Source organism: Stegostoma tigrinum, chromosome 4, assembly GCF_030684315.1.
Source record: "Stegostoma tigrinum isolate sSteTig4 chromosome 4, sSteTig4.hap1, whole genome shotgun sequence".
Lineage (NCBI taxonomy): Eukaryota > Metazoa > Chordata > Chondrichthyes > Orectolobiformes > Stegostomatidae > Stegostoma > Stegostoma tigrinum.
The window spans coordinates 39,935,843-39,958,906 of record NC_081357.1 but is presented as its reverse complement, the minus strand read 5'-3'; the positions used below and the strand labels follow the sequence as shown (position 1 = coordinate 39,958,906).

The window sequence follows — 23,064 nt, the reverse complement described above, 5'->3', positions numbered from 1 at the left end:
CTCTCAAACCTGAACGTTGACTTTAACTACTAGCTCCATTTGGAACTGTGGTATTGAATTTCTACAACATAATTATAAAGCCTTGACTCTCAGTTTGTTCTAAAAGCAGAAATGTCCTGGAGAAACTCAGCAGGTTTAGAAGCACCTGTGGAGAGAGAAACAGAGTTAATATTTTGAATCCAATGTCTCCCTTTTGGAACTAATGAACAAAGACGTTGCAGTGAGGAAGCAGTTGGGTGCCGGTCAGGGCAAAATTAGGCAAGCGACAGGATCAGGTATTCACTCTGATTTCTTGATGAAGGAGAGGAAAGCTGGAAGTGGCATAAAGCTGAGATGGAGTAGAACTTTATTGAGATGCAAATACATGGAAATAGAATAGTCACTACTCAGTGGTGAGATTCTGAAGTCACTTTCTAATCCCTGTCAGTAAATCGGGGAATGTTTTCTCAATGTCAAGAATCTGACTTTTTTATACTCCTCACATTTTCTCAACTTACTCGCCTAAAAAAAAACCACACCAGGAATGGGAAAATTCTGCCCTCGAAAGTATCATGCCTCATGTATCATGACTTGTGTTTGCTTTTTTATCTTGCTGTTATTACTTTGCCTTCAAGCTTAAGCAAACCAAGCAATGTCCTCAAAGCATACTTAAAAGAAAAAAATTCTGGTAAAGTTATCAATGTGTTATCGGCACAGCTGTTTCTGTAAAAGAGCAGAAATTTGGCTAGGTTGTGTCAAAGAGAAACATGGGAATTACTGTCTAGCTTGTGACTGAGCACACAGTTCTGCAAAGACCTCTTCACAATCTTTAACAGAACCATTCAATGATGGGCAATATGGTGGTATTAAAGCAGGTTTGACTCCATCCTTATTTAGGTATTTTTCAAATTCTTCTGGTGAAAACTGAGGACGATTTTCTAATACCAATACTTCTGGCAACTGTAAATTGCAAGCCACCTCCTCGAAACCTCAATAGTTTTGGACCTTTTTGTGCACACGGCCACATTAAATGGATGAATGTTGTATATCAATCAAAGCAAGGTACTCTTTTCCTTCCACTTCACAGAAATTGACATGTATGCATTCTCACAGTTTTCCTGTGTTTGACCAATGAATGAAAATGATGCCTGGTTGGATCACTTCTCATTCTGAGACACAATTCCCATCATCTTACCAACTCTTTAATATCTCCATCTATTGTTAGATGTCAAAAATAACTTCTTGTTACTCCTTTCAAAAGGACTATCCTGTGTGCTCCCAATGAAGTTCCTCAAACAATCTCTCTTAAATCCTGTTGAAATAAAACTCTTAAACACCTAATAGACAGCCTTGTTCCATATTCACTCAGATAGTAGGAACTGCTGATGCTTGAGTCTGAGATAACAAGGTGTAGAGCTGGATGAACTCAACAGGCTAGGCAGCATCAGAGGAGCAGGAAAGCTGATGTTTCGGGTCTGGACCCTTCTTCAGAAATGGGGGAGTGGAAGGGGGCTCTGAAATAAATAGAGGGGGAGGGGCAATGATAACCTCTATTCACCTTCTACCATCACCTCCTGCTCTCTCTACTTATTTCAGAGCCCCCTCTCCCTCCCCCATTTGTGAAGAAGGGTCCAGGCCCGAAATGTCAGCTTTCCTCCTCCTCTGATGCTGCCTGGTCTGCTGTCTTCATCCAGCTCTACATCTTGTTATCTTGTTTCACACTCAGTTTGTTTCCACATTTGAAATATTCTTACAATTCCTCTTTGGGTCAGCCACACATGCCATAATTGGACAATTTACTGAGCATGATATGCTTGTGACTTTCTTTACAAATTTCTCTGGCATGTCCTTTGTGCATGTAAAGTAATTCACCTCAGTGGTTGGATTTCACGGGAAATCTTGGAAGAAAGTTATCATTAGTATGATCTGCTGACCACAATATTTTGATTTATTCCAATGGCTAATTTTATCATTTGATTCTGCTTGGTGAAAGCCACACTGTCCTCTCTTAACATTCCACAATGTCAAATGTAGTGTTATTGATTGGTGTTGCGATTAACTCAGTCCCCATTAACTACCTTCTTAAGCTAATTCCATCAAGAAGGCTTTATACTTGCCTTCTCCCTACTTACTCCCACTTGCACCAATGTCTAGTGATAAAATGAATCGTCACTTTCACTCTGTCATTATGGTGCAATGCATGGACTTGTAATATTTAAGTCCCAGGACCTTTGTTGATGGAAAACACTTTTCAATGAGCCAAAGCACTTTTAAAATGACTGTAGAAGCTATCTGACCTGCAAGCTGACCAAACACCATGGGGAGTTACAAGTGATGCCTGAACAACATTGCTAAAGAACCAACTTGCAACAAGATGCTTTAAACTGACAAAAGACAACCAAAAAGAAAAGGAAATATGCTGAGATCAATCATACAAGGAAAGGTGCTGAGGACTCCCTTATCTGCTTCAATGACAGCTTGATAATGAGAAGGCGGAGGAGTGAGGACATGGTGCGGGGAGCAGTTTGATGCAGATGGGGAACAATGGTGAGAATGAGGGACACACGGAGCGAGAACATAGTTGTGGGGTGGGGGCGCGGAAGAGAGATGACACCGAATGAAGATGTTGGACAAGGGAGAGAGAATGTGGTACAGGGGAGCAAGGACACGACACAGTGGTTAGAGGAATCAGATGGATGTAGTGAGGAAGCTGGTGAGAGAGGACATGGGGGAGTGAGGATGTGGTATGGTGGAGATTTAGGGAACAGGAGGGTGTGAAGATATGGAATAAGTGGTGGGCACATGCAGTAGGTGAGGAGTAAGCAGGGCGGCGATGAGAGTGATAACATAGTGGATCTGGTGGCAATGAGGACCCAGGCTCGGGGTTAGAGAGACAGGGTCATAGAGGTGGGGGCACATTGGGAATAGGGGTTGGGGTGGAGGCCAAAGAGCCCTCCACCATTTCTTGCTCTCTCTACTCTTCTACCATTCATTCCCCCTCCTCTACTCCAGCCAACCTTTTTTCATTTCTCTGTCTCTCATTCTCTGTGGCCTCTCCCCTCACTCACGGTCTGCATCTTCCAATCACCCCTCTCCTGATCTGCCTCAGTTATGGATGTAGGGTTAGGGTGGGGTACTGGGAACATGGGAAGGCAACCCCTTAACTTCACAGCTGCATGTGGTTTAACCATAAACCCGAACCCACTTAAAGGCCCCGACATGAATTTAAGCAGTGGCAGTGCGCTGGGGTCAGCAGACATGCCCTTGACTATAAGCTGGTCTGTTCATTACAGAAGGGAATAAGGTCATGAGGGCCTGCAGGATGGATTAACAGAATGTTTCCCTTCAATGTAGTCTTTACGTTCTGTTCCAAATTAAAATGCTTCTTTGAGATAGAGAATTCAAAAATAAGAACTTCAAATGCTGCAGCATCGGCAGTTACAGCAAAGAGAGATTGTACTTGTGCCAACTGAAAAAAAGTTATTAACCCATTCTAGTAACCTCTGCCAGTAGCAGATCTGTGGCTTTGCAGATTCCAGCACTTCAGGTGCAGATCCAGAAGTGATAGATCTGCTTTTAACAGGTTGCAGGTTTCTACCTCCGCCAACAATCAGGCAGTACATACCAGACATCCATTGTCCTCATTTCCCCTTTAAGTCTTCTACCACTCAACTTGAATCTGTCTCTCTAATAATTGACCTAAGAGGACATGGCTTTCTTGTCTCATCTATCTCTGCCCCTCGCAATTTTGTACACTTCAATTAAGCTGTACCTCAGCCTCCTCTGTTCTCAGGAAAACAATTGGGGGCAGCAGAGTGAGCTACGTAACAAAGTTATTGGCTATTACAATATCCTGCAATGCTGACAACTTCATTCCCTACCAGGATGTTTTGAGGGTTCTTTGGGCCCTTCAATGGAAGCCAATCCAGTACCACCCTGCTCCACCTGGCCAAACCTATTAGCACATCTCACTCCCCTCACTTACTCCAAAATAAAGTCTGGAATTTATAGGTCCAGTGAATATGTGGAACATTCCTTGTTACCGTATTACTCATCACCTCCCTTTCATCCCTTTTTCTGGCACATTGATGACTGTATTTGCCTGCTTTCTGCTTTCACTGACAACTGGAAAATTTAATAGATACTGCTTCCAATTTCCACTGCTGTCTCACCATCACTTGGTCCATCTTCCCATCTTTAACTTTTTAGTCTCCTTTTCTGGGGTTGAGCTGTCCATCGATATTTGCTGTAAGCCCCCTAATTCCCTCAGTTACTTTGGCTACTTTTGTTTATATCCCACGAATCTACATTCCCAGTTTCATTGTCTGATCTTGGATTTCAGTGAAGCCAATATTTCTTCCTTTTTTCCTCAACTGAGGATACCCGCATATGATTGTCATGACCCTTAATGTTATCCCTAATGTGTGGTATCCAGAAATGGAAACAATACTCCAATTGATCTACACTAGTGTTTGAATAAAATAAATCACAATAGCACATTTACTTTTGTACTGATTACTTTTGTTTGTAAAGCCCCAGATCCCATATACCTTTTTAACCAGAGGTAGTAGGAACTTCAGATGCTGGAGAATCTGAGATAACAAGGTGTCGAGCTGGATGAACACAGCAGGCCAAGCAGCATCAGAGGAGCAGGAGGGCTGACGTTTCGGGCCTTGACCCTTCTTCAGAAATGACCCTTCCATTCCTGATGAAGGTTCTAGGCCCGAAACGTCAGCTTTTGTGCTCCTGAGATGCTGCTGGGCCTGCTGTGTTCATCCAGCCTCAAATGTCATTATCTTACATAAATTAGCCACTGGGTTACGCCCTTCTGGGCATCACACATCCAATTCAGGAACTGCTACAAGTAAGATATAAAGATAGCACGCATTGACACTGACAACTGGGAGACAGCCTCACTTTGTAACTTATATATTATCATGATAAAAAGTCAGTTTTCTTTCTCTCTCACATGCATTCACATGCATGCTGGATAGAGGGATAAAGATGGTGACATTACCAGTAATGGATAGTTCCATGCTAATTTGATCTTTCTAACAGTAAAACAAAGTTTCCAAATCATTTAAAGTGTACACTGAACATTTTTCAAATCTACACATAAACAGATGAAAAATCAAAAGTGGCCAATGTCCATTTGGCTCATTCCAATAATATTTACCTTCCCACCTAATATAAAGGATTGATAGTGTCTTTATTCCTGAACCAGAGCTCTGGGTGTTTATGTTGTATGCCATGGTTTGTTGTTATGGAAGGTGCATTTGTTGTGTGTGTTAAACAGGTTGTTTGTTAGCTCATAAATCACACTAAAGCACGTGCGGTAGGTGGTAGGACAAGGACAGTAGGATACAAGCAATGGCAAACTTTTGCAAGACTTTTCCCATATGTATAAACCAATCCAATGGAAATCCATAGTCCAACTCTGGGTAGTGAAAGTGATTAAAAAGATAGGCCTACTATGTTAGAATATTCCAACTATTGATTACTCTTGAATTTGATGCATATTTCCTATATGTACACCTTTTCCATTTTAACTTTCACTATTTTATATTTATCCTTTCTGTTCTGAATGGCCTGTCTTACTTTTAAGCGTTCCAGTGTTTGTCTTATCTATAGCATTCATTTAAATGTGTATATAATTTGCTGAGTTGCCCTCTGTAGTCCAGGAAGTGTAAGTTCTCCAACTTGCCCTTATGACTGAATCCCCTTCTACTGGCATAATCCTTCTTGCTCTTCTCTGCACTTTGATGTAGCATGTCTAACTTGGGGTTTATTAAGTTAAAACATATTCAGCACTCTAGTGTAATCTAATTATGCAGTACAAGTTAACAAAACCTCTGAGGACTTTTATGATACTGGCAATTCATGACTCTACAAATTGCAAAAAATGCTGAGAATGCCTGCTGTATGTGCCCACATAATAACAAATGTTGTTCACTTCGTGAAGCATTAGATCCTGCTTGCAAAATGCAAATGTTATTAATTCAATTTGTTAGTATTTTCACTGATATTGTACACATTCTTGACATCGAAAGTAATAAGGTATTACACCTAGTTTCCTTTCTGTATCACTATATACGCATTCTTACTGTTTGGATGTCTGAACACTTTTATGTCACATTCATAGCAGTAAGGCAATTCCCATAAGCAAATCATGACCCCATGAACTAAAACCTACTTTTTAAAAATACATATATGCAGTGGTATATTGCCGATCAAGTAGGTTTGAAAATGCCACACCATTTGATCAATATGCATAGCCTAAAACAAACCAACAATAGACAATAGACAATAGACAATAGGTGTTGGAGTAGGCCATCCGGCCCTTCGGGCCAGCACCACCATTCATTATGATCATGGCTGATCATCCACAATCAGTATCCTGTTCCTGCCTTAGCCCCATAACCCTTGATTCCACTATCTTTAAGAGCTCTATCTATCTCTTCCTTGAAAGCATCCAGAGAGTTGGCCTCCACTGCCTTCTGGGGCAGAGCATTCCATATATCCACCACTCTCTGGGTGAAGAAGTTTTTCCTCAAGTCTGTTCTAACAGTTCAGACAGTTTTATTTCCGAATAAAATATAATACAGATAGTAAATCACAGCAAGTTCTGTGAAGTATACTATTTAAGGCAACGAAAATAGAAACACATGATACAAGGGCTCAAAACACGGCTGCTTTTTGATTTTCATAAAGCATATTATCTGTTCAACAATGCAAGCAATCCATCCAAAGAGGTCAGGGCCATGAAATTCAATATAAGCAGAAAACTGTCACAAAGACTTTCATAGGTGATTAACAAAGAGCTGTGGAATATAGGCACAGGAACAGGCCTTTCGGCCCATTCAGCCTGCTGCATCATTTAAAATGAATAGGGTTGATTGGGTGCATCAATGCCTTTGACCTGCACTATCCCCATAACCCTTTATGCCATTAATAATCAAAAATTTATCAATCTCTAGTTTTAAATACAATCAAAAACTGAGCTTACTGTGTCCAATTTTGGGCCCCACACCTCAGGAAGGACATACTAGCCCTGGAGCGTGTCCAGCGGAGGTTCACACAGGTGATCCCTGGAATGGTAGGTTTAACGTATGATGAATGGCTAAGGATCCTGGGATTGTACTCATTAGAGTTTAGAAGGTTGAGGGGAGATCTAATAGAAACTTACAAGATAATGTATGGTTTAGAAGGGGTGGACGCTAGGAAGTTGTTTCCGTTAGGCGGGGAGACTAGGACCCGTGGGCACAGCCTTAAAATTAGAGGGGGTAAATTTAAAACTGAAATGAGACGACATTTCTTCAGCCAGAGAGTGGTGGGCTTGTGGAATTCATTGCCGCAGTGTGCAGTGGACGCCGGGACATTGGATGCCTTCAAGGCAGAGATCGACAAATTCTTGATCTCAGAAGGAATCAAGGGCTACGGGGAAAGTGCAGGGAAGTGGTTTTGATATGACCATCACCATGATTTAAATGGCGGAGTGGGCTTGATGGGCCAAATGGCCTTACTTCCACTCCTATGTCTTATGGTCTTATGGTCTTTCACAGATCTCTGGAATAGAGAATTTCAAAGGTTCACTATACTGTGTAAAAAGAAATCTCCTCTCCTTGTCCCAAATGGCATTCTCCTTATTTTTAGATTGTGACCCTTACATATGGACAACATGGTTCAATTGAATCTCTTAATCAATATAAAGAGTGTAGGGATATTCTTAAGAAAGAAATCCGGAAGGCAGGGGGGATATGAGATAGCACTGGCAGATCGGGTTAAGGATAATCCAAAGAGATTCTACAAATACATTAAGAGTAAGAAGATAACTAGAGAGAGGTTGGGGCCTCTTGAAGATCAAGGAGGTTGTCTTTGTGTTGAATCCCAGGAGATGGAAGGGATACTAAGTGAATACTCCATGCCAGTTTTTACTATGGAGAATGAAATGGAGGCTAGAGAATACAGAGAAATAAAATTTGATGTTTTAAAAACAGTACACAATACAGAAGAGGATGTTCGGGAGGTCTAAGAGAATATAGAAATGGATAAATCTTTGGGACCTGATCTAATGTAACCTAGAACATTGTGGCAAGTAAGTGAGGAAATCACAAGACCCCTTGCAGAAATATTTGCATCATCAATAATTACGGGTGAGGTGCCTGATTACTTGAGGGTGGCTAATGTTATACCTTTGTTTAGGAAAGATTGTAAGGAGAAACCTGGGAACTATAGACCTGTGAGTCTGATTTTAGTTGTGAGTAAATTGTTGGAAATGACTTTAAAAGATTGGATTTATGAATATTTAGAGAGGCAAAAATTGATTAGGGATGGTAAGCATAGTTTTTTGTGCGAAAAATTGTGTCTCACAAGCTTGATTGAGGAAGGTTTTCTAAGATTACAAAGGGATCTTGATCAAATGGACCAATGAGCTGAAAAATGGCTGAGATTAATTGGGATAAATGCGAGGTATTGTATTTTGGTACAACAAACAAGTGTAGGACTCATACAATGAATAGTAGGGCTTTGTGTATTGTTACAGAATAGAGTGATCTAGAGGTTCAGGTAATTCTTTGAAGTTTGTGTCAAACAGAGACATTTAAAAAGGCATTTAACACGTTTGCCTCTGTTGCTCACTCATTTCAATGTACGAGTTTCGAAGTCATGTTGAGGTTGTACTGGACATTGGTGAGGCATCTTCTGCAATTCTGTGTCCAGTTCTGGTCGCCCAAGTATAGAAAGGATATTATTAAGCTGGAGAAGGTTCAGAAGAGATTTACCAGGATGTTGCCAGGTATGGAAAGCTTCAGTTGTAAAGGAAGGTTGAATAGACTGGGACTTTTTTCACTGGAGCGAAGGAGGTTGAGAGTTAACCTTATGGAAGATTATAAAATACTGAGGGGTACAGAGATTTATTTTCAGTTGTCTTTTCCCTAGGATAGGGCATTTCAAGACATAGTGGTACATTATTAAGGTGAGAAGAGAGAGATTTTAAAAAGATATGAAGGGTAATTTTTTTACACACAGGGTAGTTCACATGTGGAAAGAACTTCCTGAGGAAGTGGTGGATATGGGTACAATCACAACATTTAAAAGACATTTGGATAGATATATGAATAGGAAAGGTTTGAAGGGATATGAGCCAGGAACGGGCGGGTGGAACTACTTTAGTTTGGGATTATGTTCGGCATGGGCTGGTTGGACCAAAGGGTTGGTTTCCATTCTGTGTGACTCTTGGGTTTTAGACTCTCCAGCTAGGGGTAACATCTTATTTGCATTTATTCTGACTGTCCCTTTAAGTATTTTGTAGGATTCAATGTGATTGCCTCTCATTCTCTTGAAACCTTGGAGAATATGGACTCAGTTTACCCAACCTCTCCTCATAGTTCAGCCCCAAATTTAATTCAATGTACCGTGACAGGAAATTTAACAAAGGAGTGGTCACAAGTCATTCGTCCAAAGGCAAGAAAAATTCTCCAGATTAATTTAGAAGCGGGAATTGGATGATGTGAAAAACTCATATGAAAACAGGGAATGCTGGAGAAGTTCAAATACTCTGATAGTACCTCCAAAGAGAGGAATAGAATTAATAAAAAATAATAGACCTGCTGATGCTGTAAATGAGGAACAAATACAGAAGTTGCTGGAAAAGCTCAGCAGATCTTACAGTATCTGTGAAGAAAAATCAAAATCAACTTTTCAGGTTCGATGACCCTTCCTTCGGACCTGAAACATTAACTCTGACTTTCTTCACAGACGTTAAAATAGAGTTAATGTTGTGAGTCCAATGTGACTCTCTTCAGGGCGAGCTTGAGAAAGAGTCAAATTCAGACTTGATATGTTAACTTTATGTATCACTCCACAACTGGATACAAAACTGTCTTAGTCATTAGAGGGAGAGGATAGCAGTGGAAGGATGCTTTTTGGAATGGAGGGCTGTGACTAGTGCTGTCCCACAGGGACCAGTGCTCGGACCTGTGCTGTTTATGGTGTACATAAATGATTTGGAGGAAAACTGGTCTAATTAGTAAGTTTGTGGACAATTCAAAAATTGGTGAAGTTGCAGATAGTGAGGAGGATTGTCAGAGGATATGGCAGGATATAGGCTAGTTGGAGGCATGGGCAGAAAAATGGTAAGTGGAGTTTAATCTAGACAATGTGAGGCGATGTAATTTGGAAAGTAAAGTACAGGTGAGAATTATACAATGAATGGCAGGACTCTTAGGAGTATTGACATGCAGAGGCATCTAGGTGTGTAGGTCCACAGATCATTGAAGATGGCAATGCAGGTAGATAAGGTTGTAAAAAACAGGCCTTTAGCATGCCTGCCTTCACTAGAAGAGCATTGAGCATAATTATGCTGCAGCTTTATAGAATGTTAGTTCGGCCACACTTGGAATATTGCATACAACTCTGGTCACCACACTACCAGAAGGATGAGAATGCTTTGGAGAGGGTACAGAAAAGGTTCACCAGGATGTTGCCTGGTACGGGGGACTTTAGCTACGAAGAAAGGTTAGACAGAGTGGGTTTGTTTTCACTGCAACACATGAGGTAGAGGGGGTGACTCGATAGAAGTTTATAAGGTTATGAATGGCATGGATAGAATGAAAAATGAGGCTTTTGCCTCAGGTGGAGGATTCAGTTACTGGGGTACACAGGTTCAAGGTGCGAGGTTGGTGGGGGGTGGGGTGGAGTTTAAAAGAGATATGCAATTTTACAGAACGGTGAGTGCCTGGAACCTGCTGCCAGAGGAGATGGTAGAAACAGGCACAATAACAGCATTCAAGAAGCATCTAGACAAATACATGATTAGGAAGGGAATAGAGGGACATGGATCCTGTAAATGAACACAGTTTTAACATGGAAGGGCAAAATGAGTCAGCACTGGCTTCGGGGGCCTGTTCCTGTGCAGTATGTTTGTTCTTTGTTCTCCTTTTATCTTCTTAAATGCCAACAGAACTGCTGAGTTTCTCCAGCACCTTTTGATTTTATTCTAGATTTCCAGCATCCACAGTTCTTTACTGTAATTAACATGGGGAACGTGGTCTGTCATGGTGAGATGTCAGTTAGGTCAACTGACATCAATCATCCCTGATACTGCCAGACATGTGTAGTGTTTCCAGCATTAAATGCAAGAGACAAGCTTTCCTGTGCATCCCAAATGCCTCCAGCCTTCAGGGTGGGGTCCTTCAGTGTCTAATCAAGGGAGCCAGCATTAGAAATCAGGGTGGCTGTAGAAAGCCACACCCTCTGCTCTTTGCTGTCATGCACTTGCCCATCTCCTTGAAACTCTCATCCAGCCCTCACTCAGTCCAGGATCCAGGACTGGCTTGGAGATCAGGAACAATTTATCAGCCACTGATGCTGATGATGCTGACAGCTCTTGGCATGCGGGATTTCCATTCCCATGGTCCAAAATCCAAGGGAAATCCTGACAAACACTTACATTGGTTGGGTTTGTCATATGAAAATGGTGCTGACTCCTGGCCAAGATTTGGAAGGAGACATTAAATACTACCAGTTACTTCTGACATGGAGAGCATAGAAATTTCACTGAGGTTGAGATTAAACAGTAGTGCCCTGGCAGATTTGGTCTCCATCCTTTAATTGCTTCCTCTTCTGCCTCCTCCATTGAGCAACTTGTTCTCCTCTGCATCACTTCTGCTCATGCTTGCCATCATACTGCTGGCCGGGGATATACAAACTACTGGACCCTATCCAGGACAAATGTCTTGAGCGGAACAAAGTCAGAATGAAGGCTATCAGTACACATCAATTCAATGCTTGTAACTTCAGCAGTGCTAAATAACATTGCAAATTACCAAGTATTTCTCCAAGCTCAGCAACAGCCAGTGAAAATACATCAACAACTAATCTGGAAGCAGTTGATAATCCCTTCAAAAAACACCATTGAGAGGGGTCTTTTTTACGCCGATTGCACATTCAATTGTGAGATGTTAAAGAGGGCTCATTAGGTGCATGAGATCAGCCCTGAACAGTGCACAACATCATAGACTGTATATCTTCAGTGTATACATCCTGTAGCTGCCCCTACCAAAATGGCATCTGTGTGGCAGACATGAGAAGAGTGCGTCTGCTCCTTGGATACCAGTCTGCATCTGAAATAGCACTCCTTGGCACTGAAAGCACAGAAGTCACACAACCAAACTTTGCGACCCAGACGTCCTCTTGTGGGGAAGATACTAATGTCAGAGTGCTGCTGCTTTCCTCAAAACTCTCCTATTAAGATTTCAATCATCAACATAATTGAGATCAGCTATCCCCAGTCTGTTAATATTCATACTTGCTAGAACAGCTAGTGCCAGTTATTGAACATGGCTTAATTAATTTCTGAGCACAGATATTGACCCTGTTAAAGAATCAATCCAAAGCTGACACCTTCTTTGTCATATATAATTGTGTAGCCAGTTGTAAGTATCGACACCCTTCTCTTGCAATTGGCTCAATTTTGAATTCATGCCTCCCCTATCTAGCTACGCTGTTCGAAATTTTTTTAAAATGTTTATCTTGTGGCTTTAGTACAAGTTTTATCTCTTTCTATCTATTCAATTACCAATCTAAATTCCTCTGTAAATTGGTAACAAAGACTGTTTATCTCCACTGTTTTTCTGTTTTTGTTCAGTCTACAAATTCAACACAATTGCAAATAGTTTTGTGACCAAGTTATCTGTGTTGGGAAGTGTTTTCATTCCAGCACCATCAATGAAGAGTTCCCAGCTCCCAACTCATAATTACATCTCACAAGTGCCTGCCATGTCATTACCCCAGCACCCACATCCCTCAACTATATACTTAATCTCCCATTTTATGCTGGATTGCTGCAGTTGTTAGTTTAATTAGAAGTCTTTAAAGTGGATCGAGTTTTTACTTTGTGTTTTAAAATAGCCCACATATTTGTTACAAATCCAATGGAATTCTATCAGAGCCCAATGATTTTTTCATGGTTCTTGCCAGTACCCCAAAATTTATGTCTTTCCACATCTTCTGAACTATTCGTGCACAACAGCACATCAGCACTTTGATCTTTGGTGAATACTTTTAAGACAATTACTAAGGGACACAGGTTCAAGGTGCAAAGGCGGGGGAGCTTAAAAGAGAATTGCAAGGCACATTTTTCACACAAAGGATGGTGAGTGATTGAAATGTGCTGCCAGAGGAGATGGTAGAAGCAGATACAATAGCAGCATTTAAGAAGCACCTGGATGAATACGTGAATAGGAAGGGAATAGAGAGATACCGATCCTGTAAGCGAAAACAATTTTAAAATTGAAGGGCAAAGTGTGTTTGTGCAGGCTGGGAGGGTCAAAGAGCCTGTTTCTGTGCTGTATTGTTTTTGTTCTTGTTCAATAAGGGTGTCAATTCAACATTTTTCCTGAATCTCAAGTTGTCTACTGCTGCTACTTTAAGATTTCTAACTCTCTTTAGTTTTGCACCAAGGTAATCCAGAAAAAATGTTTGATATATTTTGCTGCATTCGCTCATTATTCTGGATTGTGCCATCTGTGTTAATTTCCTTAAGAAATATTCCATACTCCTTTCAAGATTCTACTCTTACCATTCCTCAGTAGGTGTGGCAGATTTTTAAAATTAAAATGTAATTTTTAAATTTAATTTGAGAATTGCTGAAAAAAGAGACAATTCGTTGAAGATTTCCACCATGCCCTCATTAGAATATTTCACAAGAAGTATCAAAGTAAAGAGAAAACAACATTTGTATTGTTGTTTGATATTTATTGTGTATTGTCCCGGTAAGTGCAAGATGCAAATCTTCAACAAAATGTATCTTCTTTCAGCAATACGCAAGTTCTGTCCTTCCAAGCAATTTAATTTCTTGATCCATCTATTTGGAAGGTTCTTCGTTTGGGTTATAATTACTACTTTGTATGATGCACCTGTTTCGCACATTTTACATCACATTACTCGGAAATTTGCGAAGAGAGCGATAGTACACTGGAAAATGTTTTCTTCCTCCATTCCACGTGCAGGGTCAGGTTCTCAGGACCATTTTGAAATATCGCCACCCTTTCAGCTTGTTGGCACAGAACAAATCAGTCAGTTGTCGAACATACAAAGCTACCACAGTATATAACACTTACTGCAAAAAAATTTCAGAAAGAAGCCTAAAACGCCTGAGAAAAATATCAATCATAATCAGAGTTTAAACTTTCCAAAAAGTTTTCAATAAAGAACAACTTGTGTTTTTTTTACAATATATCATATTCTAAAACAATGTGAACACTAATCTCATCGCAGCTTATCAAGTGAGATATTTTTGGTCAATCCACGTCGGTTCATTCTGATGCTTTGAGATATCCTTTTTAGCGTTTAGTGTTTTCAGGTTCAATGTTTCAATTTTAAGTGGGTTAGGAATTCTACTCCCATGTTCCTTTTGCAAACACATTGTGGAGTTCTTGTGCTCTCTTTGTGTCTAGTCCACGTCCTAAAATGTCAATCAGCCAGAGGTTTGCGCGAGATTGACGCATGTTGCAATGTGATAAGAGCAGCCCTCTCTGAAATCCTGACGTTTGTCTGGAGCCCGTTTGAATGACCACACGCACTTCCTACTGACAGTAATGCGACATGAATACCCAGCTTTACTCAATGTTTGACAGGAGACAATGGAAGGGCTCGGAGGCTGCACTGACTAGCGGCAGTGCAGTGCACACTCGGTCCTGTATTTTCACTTGCAAATGAGCTGTTGGTAAATTTACTGTCCACTCTAGTCTAGTGGGACATTATAGAGACTCATGCAGGATGAGTGGGGCTTGGGTTTTTGAAGGGTGGGGAGAGCTTGTGATCAATGATGACTTGGTGTGCAGGGGGTCCCCGTTACTCCAAGCTGCCCTCAACACTGGAGACATTATCAGTTGATTCATTTTCATAAAATACAACGGGACAGTGAGAGACATCGCAGCAGAACTGTAAAAATAACCAGTTATAAACAAAGCTCATGCTGCTGGGTAAAACAAGTCACGCCACAATAATGATTAGCTCCTCTTTGAATTCCACCCCCCCCCCCCACCCCCGCGCGCCCTCCTCCATCATTCCAGGTAGCAAGAGGCAAATTGATCGGCTTGTGCTTGGATGGATTCGGAGGGACTCTGCCGCAAGTACTCAGCAGGTCAGGCAGCCTCTGTGAAGAGAAACAGAGTTAGCAAGTCCGCTCGACAGCCTTTCAAATGTAGTTGGGTGGGTTGGTGGGGAGGGGGGATGTGTATAAATGTTGACCTAAAGTTCACAAGAGAATGACTGCGTTACAAAGTCGAAGGAGGTAAGGGGACCAGGGCTTTTTGATGGCAGGGCGCTTGTTTCAGAAACGCCTCAAGGTGCGAATGTCTTACTGCGTCTGGCGATGGTTCTACATGTTATTGACAACACCCCGTTGGGTTGTGTCGAGGGTTAGCGCTGCATTTCTGACAGCCAGCGCGTTCTCGGTTCAGACAGCAAAGCACCGGCCGGAGATCAGATGAAAAAAGACAGCACGCCTCTCAGTCAGGTCTTCAGAACACCGTTGTTTTCCGATCTCCACGGCTCCCTTCGGCATCCTGTGGCTTTTGCAAGCATCTTTCCCTCAAGTAAACTTGGACCCGGGGCATTTGCGGGAGCCCGCTCTGCCGCGTTAAATAACATTGGAGAATTGGTCGTGATACCATGCAGGACACGAACAGCGAGTCGATCTGGGTAGCCCCCCCAACCTCAACATTTCCAACCCCACTCCCCTCCCCGGTCCAAATTCTCTCACTACTGCGGTCTGCTGTTAGCCTTCCCTCAAAGTCTTCATTCAAAGAGCGCTCGTCTGTGACTGAGCACTAAAACCAACACCAATTAATTGAACAGCAACATATTAGAACCATGTGGACAAATTATTTTTCCAGATCTCGATCTTCCCAAACTGAAATGGGCTGTTTTAAGATTGTCGGGGGGGGGGGGTGAAGAAGGAATTCTATTTGTTAAGGAAGCTCTAAACAGGTCATTGGATGTATTCCTTGAGCAAGGTGACAGGATGAATTTCAGATTTTTTTGTGCATTTCATCCACTCGCAGCATTCCCAACCATCACCGCCCCCACCCACACCCCAAACTCCCACCGCCCCTTCTAAAAGCGACATTGATTTACATGCGAGTTTCACAGTCCTGCAGATAGCTCCCGGCGCGTATCGACTCTGTAAGTCTCCTTGACAGGGTGTCAACACGTGATAAAGTGACAAGTCTTCATAAATGTGCTGGAGAGAGAAATAGAGGCGGAAAGCGAGGGAGGGAGGGAGAGAATCCCAAAAGAAAGCCCAGGTCGGGAGGCGGAAGCGGTGTGAGGTTCCCGGGAGAGACAGAAAAGAGAGAGTGAATAGATGTGAAGGGGAAGAGGTGTGTGTGTGTGTGTGTGTGTGAGAGAGAGAGAGAGAGCGAGAGACCGCGATCAGCTCTCAGCAAATCAACTATGGAAATCTAATCGACCGAGCGCAGTATGGGAGGCAGCAGCGTTTTAATCCAATCTCCAATTCCTTTCACTAGAGAAATCTCTTGGAAGAGGAGGGGGTAAAGAACGCCACACAAAGTGCTTGAGAGCCGGATCAATCCAACCTGACAAAAGAGATCCCGAAGCTGTAAATGTAATTCGTCAGCTAACGGTAAGTTCATTTTGACTGAACGCCTATTTACATCTGATATGCGTTTTTCTTTTCAAAATAACGCAACTTTCGAATGCAATGAGGTTGTGAATTATATTTTCCAGGCAAGAAAGGTTTTTCAGCATATTTTCCCTCGTGATCCGGTTGAATGCATTGTAGTTTAATGATGTTTGCTACGATTGCTATCGAAACGACGTTGATGTCGAAATTGATTAGATTGAGAGTATAGAGTTTTAAAACCAAAACAAAGGGACATTTCTGATGCAATGCTCCGTTCAACTTTTGGTCCCTTGTAAAATGTTAAGTATTGCACCCACTCTAAGAAGGAGTCACAAATGGAGAAAGCTCTCCAAGGTGATCATCTTTTTCGGCACTGGGTCCCTGTGCATTCTTGTACCCTTTGTGTGAGTGAATGCTTCCTCTGCCTGAAGCCTTCTGTTGGAGGGGCAGGTGCGAAAAAATCTATCCACCTCTTTCATGTCTCCAGCGTTAAACTGTTGTGTGTTTTGGCACAGAAATGCCACAGCCGCGTCAAACTATTGTACAGAATAGAACTACATAAACAAATCCTAGTGGTTAACATAATCAAAAAATTACCTTTGTCAAAAGAACATTTTAACCTGTAATCATATCACTAATCTTCAAAAGGCAGAAATATTATTTATGGCTCATCTAAATATATCTGAAAACGACTTTAGACGCAAAGGAAAAAAAAGTATGCTATCAGACCTGATCTTGTCATTAACTTTTTATAAAATATGTTTTTGAGACCTGGGATTCTCTTTTAAAAACTAAGAGACTGGACTAGGTAGAATTTCGCAGCAAGGAGCTGTAGAATTTTCTCCCTGCAATGGAAGAATGAGTTGTGTAGTATTCAAAGTACAATCGTTTGAAAAATAAATCGTGCAAAAAAATCAAGCATTGAAAATGTGAAATGTTATAGCGATGATTATCCCGTGCGTGCATGTAACTCATTCATTTAATGCACTCGATAGTACAAGCCATCCAGTACCTTGATCCCAAATGTTTCATGTCGCCAAAACAATCAATCATCACATGATCCTGTCTTAGTAATGATCAGTCAGCCATTGAATGAATGGGCGAGTCGCCCATCAACCTTAAAACCTAAGAGATTGATTGACACCTCAACAAAACATAACTAACATCAGGGAAGCTACCCAGCAATTAAGAGGAATTAAATTGTTTGATATCTGCGTAACAAATTCTCTTTTTCCTAAAAAAAATTGTTCTCGCTCTTAAAAATCGCCGGACAGCTTGCCGCCCTGTTGGACGTCTGACTGAACGCCCATGGACTGGCCCTAGATTATCGCTGATTAGTTTTAAACTGTGTCGACTCTGTGCTGGCATGGCATGCGTGTTTGCGAGTTGCCACAGACACTCCCGAGTCTATCAATCATCAGTGTGAATCGTGATTCAGAAGAACGACATCTTTCACCAGTGACAATTTAAGACAGCTCACATACCACCAGATCCGGTTATCAGCTTGCATACACGCATGTTCTTAAAGTGTCTTTACAGTCAGTTTGTTCAGAATGAACACCTAGTGAGAGGCTATTTGACTCAATACCGGAAAGATCGCCGAATTTACCACGGAACATCAATCAATGTCTCTTAGAACTCAGGACGAAGAGTCCATTTAAACCTAGACCTAACTGTACAACTTTATTATTCACAATCAACACCAACCGATATTTCATTGGTAGCTACAAGGCAACCTAAATTGACAAATCAAGGTGAGAATATAGACGAAAGGGCTTCAGATATTGTACTGGGCGTCAGTTGAGTGGCTGACGATCATCGATATTGAGGCAAAGGCTGGGTTATGACAGAACAATAGGATTTAGAGAGGGATGGTCTGTTACTTTATGAAATGTCGCCACGAGAACAAAGTTTCATTTGTCTTTTGCAACGTAGTCCTCACAATCTACTCATGTGGAATAATAACCTTAATTTCCATTTATCGCTGTAACCAGCTGTAAAAAAGACTTTGCAATTTTTAAAACATTTCCCAACAGACTATAACCCTTCACATCCATTCATTTAAAGTACCCTTCTTAAAACAGTTGACATAAAGAGACTGCACACAAAAGAAATCTCAAACTGCCCAAGTCTACAGCAAATCCATATTATTCATGTCAATCATTTTTTTTTACCCACAAAGGGTTCCTGGCTGATTAGATGCATCGTCTGGTGCTTGAAGGCATAGGCAATAATTGAAAGGAAACACAAATACATTTTGTACCCAGTATAACAAGAGAAGAGCTCATAATTCCTTGTAGTGCAAAGGGAGAGCATTTATGTTACATGTCTTATGGGAAATGACTTTTGTTCTCCATCGGAATTTGTTCCTATGGATTTCAGTTGACTATTTTGTGCATATGATTCCTGGGAAACAGGGCAGGCAGTCATATGATACTGATGTAGATGTTTATCTTGGTTCTTTGGCTGGGTAAGTTGGGGTGGGGGTCCATCAAAGGCCCCCTGCAGAGCCTATGGTCGAGAACCTAGGCTGACAGTTCAATGCAGTACTGAGGCAGTGCTGCACTATTGCAGATGCTGGTCTTTTGATTGCAAATTTAACTTGAAGTCCTGTCTTCCTTCTTGGATGGAAACAAAAGATCTCATGATACTTTCTGAAGTAAATTAGAGGATTCCCCAAGGTGCTGTTCAATACTCATCCTTCTGTAAACATCACAAATGTGGATTTTCGGGTTACTTATCTCAGTTGTTCACCTGGGATCTTGCTATACACATGTTGACTGCTCCATTTTCATGCATTACAAAAGTGATGATAACACAGAAGAATGCAATTGCTTCTGATGCACAATGGGAAATCCTGAAATTATGAAAGTCGCTGTATGGGTTGCAAACTCTTTCTTTAATTTCTTGTTTCTTAAATGGTAAATGATGTGAAGTGTAATATTTTAGCAGGATATGTGTATCTTGAAAGTGCATATGGTGGATGAACACGTGCTTGTTGCTTTAACATGGGGTTGGGGGGCGGTCTCAGTCCATAAATTTACAATAATCCAAATAGTGTACATGTTTTTAGTGAATATTGGAACAAGTGACCATTACAAATCTAAAGTTGTTGTACATTATACCCATATGATCTTATGGTATGCTATGATGATGGCTAATCCTAGACTGTGCCTCATTGCTGTACGCAATGGCTACTAGTATAGGACTCCTAATCCTGTATGCACTTTCCCTCAGTGTCACCTTCTCCTGCCTCCTCACCTTCACCAACTCTATCCCCTTATGCATATTCCCAACTCTTCTAAACAATCTGCCCATGGCCCTCTTTAACTCATTGGCCCACACTTTGCTGCTTTTCCATTAGCCTCCACTTTTTTTTTCCATGCCATTTCTGTCTCACTATGTCTGGAACCTTTCTAGACATTCATAACCTCTTTCTGATTCAAGGTTGGCACTCACCATTACCAGATATGACATAAAATGCTACTGTACAAAGTGAAGAACTCACAATGTTGGTATCAATATATAAACAAGGATAAAGGATTGACTAAAAGAAAGCAGAGTTGTGATAAATGGATGATTTTAAGCTTAGCAAACCCATAACTTGTCAGTTGCCACGGAGATCAGGGCTGAGGCCTCAGCGTGTACAATTTACACTGCTCACTTGGATAAAGGAATTGAGTCCATTGTAACCAGACTTGCTAATGATGCGAGCATCAAAAGAAAACAAGTTCTGAGGAAGGCAAGCATTCATTTGATGGATGGATGTTGAGTGCGTAGACAAAAGTTTGGAAAATGCAGCATGAAAATGTGAGAATGTTGATTTTAGTTACAATGAAAGAAAAGCAAAATCTAATTAGAGGGAGAATCCAGAATACTGAGACACAGGAACCTGGGTGCATTCATGCACAAAACACAAAAAGTTACCATGCAGGTACAGCAAATATATAAAAAGGCAAGTGGAAAGTTAATCCCTATTCCATGATAGATGAAATATAAAAGTAGGAAAATTTTGCTATGACTTTATGGGTGTGTGTGAGACCACACATAGAGTACTGTTTCCAGTTTTGCTCTCCCTATTAAAGGAAAACCATGAAAATTGGATGAATATACACCAATGAGGATGATCCATTCCTCCAGAGCAAAGTTAACAGGGAGGTCTCTGGTAAGCAGTGTCCTTTTAGGGCATGAAACCTGAAGAGATAAGATACTTCTAGTTGAGGTAGCATAGTGAAGATTCATTAGGTTGATTCCTGAATTATTTTATTTGAAAAGGTTGATCAGATTAGGCTTATATTCATTATAGCTTTAAAGAATGAAAGGGATCTTATTGAAACATAAAAGGTTCCTAGGGTACTTTACAGAGAAGATGCTTAGTGGATGTGCAGCAATCTAGAACTGGGATTGGGTGTACTGAAATTTCTTCTTTCAAGGTGTCATGAATCTTTGGAATTCCCTAGCCAGTCCAGTGTGCTGCAGAAGAGGGCACATGGAATACATTCAAAACTGAGATAGAGGTTTGAACTGGAGGGGAAACAGGAGAATAGGCAGGAAAATGGTGTTCAGATCTTAAGTGGTGCAGCAAACCTGAGGGACTACATGCTCTTATTTCTTATATTCATATGCCATGGTAGTGCCAAGTCTATTAACTAAGAAATGGACTTGGTATGGTAAATGTGGAGAGTTTATTTCTCTGTGGGAGAGTCTAGGACCAAAGAACATAATTTCAGAACAAGGGTTTGCAGTTAAGATAGAAATGAGGAAGTATTTCTTCTCTGAGAGGGTGGTGAATCTATGGAATTCTTTACTGCAGAGGGCTGTCGAGACTGGGTTGTTACATCTATTCAAGGCTGAAATGGTCAGACTTTTAATCTGTAAGGGATTCAAAGGTAATAGGGAAAAAGAGTTGGGGATTAATAGATCAGACGTGATCTCATTGAATGGCGGAAGAGACTCAATGGACTGAATAGTCTAATTCTGCTCCTATGTCTTGTGTTCTTACATTAAAAGTTTGATAGAAGGTGCAAATTGTTGCTTTTAAAACTCCTATGAGGACAACAAGATTGGAGTGGTTGATCGTTGGTTGACAACCAAAAAGAAATCTTAGGTGCAGGATGAAACTAAATGAGGCAAACATGGGTTGGTGAAGGAAGAAATGGATGATAACTCGTTTCAAAGATAAATCTGAGAAGAAATAAAATATTTCAACACAAAAGGTGAATGAAGGTTGGGATGAGGGTGCTAATAAAATGTAGTATTTTAAGGGAAATATGTAAGTGGTGGAGGTGTGAAAGCCAAATTAAGAAAACCAGGAAGCAAATATGAGTTGAGATCTTCTAGTGTGTATCATGATGCCACTACAGCAGTTAGAATGAAGTACACACTAAGCCAGATGTGTGACCTTATAGGGAGGAAGGAGTGGTCAATTCCATTGACTTGCCTGTTAAAATTGCCTCACTGACATGTCCCAGACCTCTAACATCAATGTTGCTACTTCAAAACCGATCTTCTAAACCTATTCCCATTTCCTTGTTCATTGCCCTCACCCCAGTTTAGCATACCCTCAGCAAGAGTTGTGTCACCTCTCTCTCCTCTTGCCATTAATCCATCTAATGAATGTCTAATATAAGCCTTTCATATAGCTCTGCAAAATGTTTTCTCATTGAGAAACATCTCAATTTACTGAAACTTGAATCACTCCTTCCTGAAATTATGAAATTATGCTCTCTAGATCTAGATCCTCCCACAAGGAGAAATAAACTTTCACATTTACCATGTCAAGTCACTAAGAATCTTGTATATTTCAATAAGATCACCTGTCATTCCTCTAAACTCCAATGAGTGCAGGCCAAACATACTTACCTCTCCTTATAAGCCCTTCATACTGATCATCAGTATTCTAGACTGCCTCTTCTGCAGTATATCTTGGATAAGGGATTCAAACTTCATTAAATTTCCCCATTTAAGTAATTTAATATTTACTGTGAATAATTGTAGGCCTCAGGACTTGTACCTGTGACACTCTATTAGTTACAAGTTTCCGCCCTGACATTGCCTCCTTATCCCTACTTTTTGTTTTCTATTATTTAGACAACCCTCCACCCTTGCTACTATGCTATCTACAATAACATGGCCTATGATCTTATTAAGTAGCCTCATGCGTGGTACCTTATCAAATGCCATCTGAAAATCCAAGTATATAATCATTGATTACTCCTTTATCTATTCTGCTTGTTACTTCCTTGAAGAATTCCATTAAATTTGTCAGGTATGGTTTCACATTGATGAAACCATGCTGACTCTGTTTGATCATATGTATTTCTAAATACTTTGTTATTATGTACTTTATAATAGACTCTTGGCATTTTCCCAATAATAGACATTAAGTTAACTGGCCTTTGCTACTTGCCTTTTGTCTTTCCTCCCTTTTTGAATAA

General features: G+C 40.9%; 1 protein-coding gene across 9 annotated transcripts in view; it reads left to right on the top strand.

Annotated features, from left to right (window-relative positions):
- Nucleotides 1–15,367: 15,367 nt before the first annotated feature.
- Nucleotides 15,368–23,064, top strand: part of cnr1 (cannabinoid receptor 1) — a 37,464-nt gene continuing 29,767 nt past the window's right edge. For 5 of the 9 annotated variants that reach the window (XR_009445675.1, XM_048530901.2, XM_048530902.2 and 2 more), the window contains exons 1-2: nt 16,237–16,364; nt 16,514–16,627. The gene's annotated coding sequence lies outside the window, so the exon portion shown is untranslated. Of the gene's footprint in view, nt 15,579–16,059; nt 16,168–16,236; nt 16,365–16,513; nt 16,628–23,064 lie in introns of those variants that run through there. The other 4 variants (XM_059645284.1, XM_048530896.2, XM_048530895.2 and 1 more) reach the window with 4 other exon arrangements.